The sequence below is a fragment of the Lissotriton vulgaris genome, chromosome 6, assembly GCF_964263255.1.
Source record: "Lissotriton vulgaris chromosome 6, aLisVul1.2, whole genome shotgun sequence".
NCBI lineage: Eukaryota > Metazoa > Chordata > Amphibia > Caudata > Salamandridae > Lissotriton > Lissotriton vulgaris.
In genome coordinates, this window is record NC_141694.1 from 999,221,444 (window position 1) to 999,225,457 (window position 4,014).

General features: G+C 47.9%; 1 pseudogene; it reads right to left on the reverse strand.

Annotated features, from left to right (window-relative positions):
• Positions 1-1,304: 1,304 nt before the first annotated feature.
• Positions 1,305-3,496, reverse strand: LOC147708323 (uncharacterized; annotated as a pseudogene).
• Positions 3,497-4,014: the final 518 nt, after the last annotated feature.

Here is a 4,014-nt window from a genome sequence, read left to right on the forward strand (position 1 = left end):
TTCCCAAACCCCGAGTGGGTCTGTGGAAATTCGAACAGAGTGCTCCGCAGCTCTCTGTATCAGTCACCTATAGAGTGCGTCGGGTCAGTGACAGGTCAGCTATTCGGACAAGTCTGACAATTTCTCTAGCTAAACCTAGGCTAGTTATACTGTTTTTCGGGTCAGTGTACCACCCCCCAATGTTGCAAGTGTAAGGATCCTCAATTTTGATTGGACAAAGGAGAGAGGTTAAGTCATCACACCACCTAAATTTTAGACTTTCTCAGGCTTAATATTCAGTTTTCGTACCCACCCCTTAAATTCTAGCTTCCCACGACATATGATTTACAGTGAACAATGGGGTATACAGCAATTATTACAAATGTAACAAATTCTAGTACAGATCAGCTTCTTCGGCTAGGTTTGAGTTCAGGTTCCCAGGAGCATCTTGGCAGTGGCTGCCAGCTGGCTGGGTTCCACTGATGCATGGTTTTCTTTTTCCCCATCACGTGACTGGTACCATACGGGCTTCCAAAATGGGGTAGTAAGCACCTCCCAGGCCCAAAGAATACGATACATGAAAAGCAAGTGAAAACAATTTAGAAACACAGAATAAAAGATTACACTGTATACCATGAATGGCTATACTACATCCCTTACTTTATAATAACTATAGCGTTATGAGTAAGGGCAGAACAAACAGCTTTGCGAAAGCGGCAATGCAAGCTCAGAGCATGTGAGAACACAAAGCGGCCATATCAGCCGTATTGCGCATGAGCAACAAATTCCCACCAGAACTGCGAGTATGTCACGTCACATGGGTATGACCGACGCATGCGCAGACTAAATTCCCGCGTAGCAGCGACTATTTTAGAGGCAAGCGTATTAGAATTAATAAACACATAGGCAAGCTTCACTGGGACACATTATGTAGTGTAGAAATGTGCAAAATTAGTAAGACAAACAGGTTGATTTAGTCTATTACATTATTTGAGGTTCTTGATACAAGTAAGTCGCTTAACGTGCGAATCCTTGCTCCATCAATAGCATCATAAATATCGCTGAAATTTGTTTACGTGATAATCCCTCATTGGCCGGCCAATTTTTAAGGAAACGTAAAACCATGTTAACATCCCATAAAACAGAATACTTGGGTTTCGGGGGGGGGTTAACCAACCTAATACCCCTAACCACTTTACACACCAGGGGGTGTTCCCCCACCGGTTTACCATCCACATGGGGATGACCCGCCGATTTCGCTGATCGAAAATTTTTCACTGTCCGATATGTCATCCCCGAACTGGCGAGTTCAAAAAGGAAATTAACTATGAGATGGACAACGGATCCCACGGGATCGTTTGCCGTTCAGAACACCAACTAACCCATCTACGCCAGGCTGACTCATATTGTTTGTGCGTAGCAGGTGCCGATGATTGTGATAAGAAAAAGAGAGTCTCCTGTGAAACTCCAGGCACTTGCCATCGTTGCCTGAAAGTCTCCACGCCACAAGAGATAAGAGGCCCTGCAATACCAGTGGGTGAGGCAACCCCAGAGGGTCCTCCAGAATCCCCAGAAACGACCGTAGCTGTACCGGAAGTGAGCATGACAATGTTAGCACCACCGGAAACCACGCTTGCGCTATCACCTCCACCTTCTGTCAACGGAGTTGCGCCAATACTCACGAATCATGGCGAAAGGTGGAAATGCATATAGAATGCCCATCGTCCATGACGGAAGGAATGCGTCCAAGCTGATCGCCAGGGGGTCTGGACGCCAACTGTAGAACCAAGGAAGTTGTGCGTTGAGTCTGGACGCAAATAGATTCACTGAACATGGACCCCATTTGTCATTCAACTGCTTGAATACCCCGGGATGCAGTCTCCAATCGCTGACATCCCTCAGAAAACGGGAGTTCCAATCTGCTACCACGTTGGAAGAGCCCATAATATATTCCGCCGTCACCGATATATGATGGGTCAGGCAATAATGCCAAAAGTCCTTGGCTATCTCTGCCAGAAGACGAGACCTTGTACCCCCCAGACGATTGATGTATTGTACTGCTGACATATTGTCCATCCGCAGTAGAATACAGCAACTCGCTCGTTGTGGGGAGAGTGTCCGAATTGCAAACGAGCCTGCAAGGAGCTCCAGGCAATTGATATGGAGTTCCAGTTCCTCCCGGGACCCCGCCCCCCAGTCTCCACTGAGCTGCAGCGGGCTGCCCAGCCCCATCTGCTGGAATCCAATTCTATGACTATCTCCGGACTGGCTGCGAAAATGGCCTTGCCATTCCAAGCATCCATGTGTTCCAGCCACCAAAACATCTTGGTCCGTGCCTCGCTGGAGATCGAGATCTGCTCTGCATAGCCCAGACCCTTGCGCAAATGTAGAATCTTCAAACGCTGAAGCACCCTGCAATGTAAGGGCCCTGGGAAGATCGCCTGGATTGATGCGGCTAGGAGCCCCACCAATCTGGCCAACGTCCTCAAGGATATAGTCGGAGAGGCAAGGGCTCTCCTCAACTCCTTCTTGATAGCTACTCTCTTCCTCAATGATAATAGTAATTGCGCCACCATCGAGTCTACCTGAAACCCCAAGAATTCCATCGACTGCGTTGGAGTCAGAATAGACTTCTGCACGTTGATGACAAATCCCAAGTCTTGTAACAGTTGGACCGTCCAATTCAGATGAAGAAGAACTGTGTCCATATTGTGAGCCATAATCAGAACATCGTCCAAATAAATTATGAGTCTTACCCCCGTTCTCTTAGATACTGAGCCACGGGCTTTAATAGCTTGGTGAAACACCAAGGGGTGGACGAAAGGTCAAAGGGCATGGCCGAGAATTTGAACCACTGGTCTCTCCACTGGAATTGAAGGAACCTCCGGAGAGGAGGAAAAATTGGCACCACTAGGTACGTGTCTTTCACATCCAGACGCACCATCCAATCCTTTTCCAACAGGATGTCCCTAAACAAATGTATGCCTTCCATTTTGAAATGGCGATACACTACCCAGGAAGTGAATTCCCTCAGATTGAGCACCAGTCTGAAACCTTTGTCCTACTTGGGTACTAGAAAAATGGTACTTACAAACCCTAACGGATGAGGAATTGTGTGCACCAATGCCCCTTTTCCCAACAATGATAGAACTTCGTCGTCTATGAAAGACATCTCCACATGGGAAAAATGTAGCGGAGGGGGAACCTGAACCTGATGGAGTGAGGCAAAATACTCTATCTGAAACCCCCTTACCATCTGGACGATCCAAGGGTCTTGTGTGAGATTATCCCACATATGGTGGAACAAGGTAATCCGACCTCCCACCTTCGTATCCCCAGTTTGCATTAAGATTACCTGAGTAAGAAATGTCTCCGGATTAATTATTCTGTCCTCTGTAACCTCTTTGTTGTCGTACCCTATCACCACGATTGAGGGAAGGGTAGAACTTGGACCGTTGGCCACCACCTCTGCCACGTTGCTCGGAACCTCGAGAGGTCTAGTTAAATCCACGGCCATTCGCTCGACCCCTGTAGCGCCCGGCTCTGTTAAAAAGGGCAGTGTGGAATTTTTTTTGAAGTTCGCTTAAGCCTTATCTAGGGCGGAAAACGTATTCACAAATTTTTCCCTGAACAGCATGCCATTAGCCAGAGTGCCTGGTTCCGTATTTGCCATTTCAGCCAGTTGGGGGTCAATGCGCATAAGGAAAGATCTTCTCCATTCCGCCAACAGGGCGCAGTTCGCGTTCCCTTGGAAACACATAGAACGTTGCGCCCACTCCAGAACCTCCATGGGGTCCAAAGGAGTGTTGGAATCTTTAGTGGTAACCGCGGCATCCAATATCTTAGTCAGGGGTCCGGTCACGTCAAGGAGTTTATCCTGACAACCCCTCCAAGCTCTGTCGAGTCCCTTCTTGCGATCCTTCACAAACTTCTTCATGAAAGTGGCCATGTTCGGGTCTATTTCTGGGGTGTCCGCCACTTTACCCATCAGAGATGTCTGGGACATTCAGAACGCAGGGTGGTCCTGACTTCTTT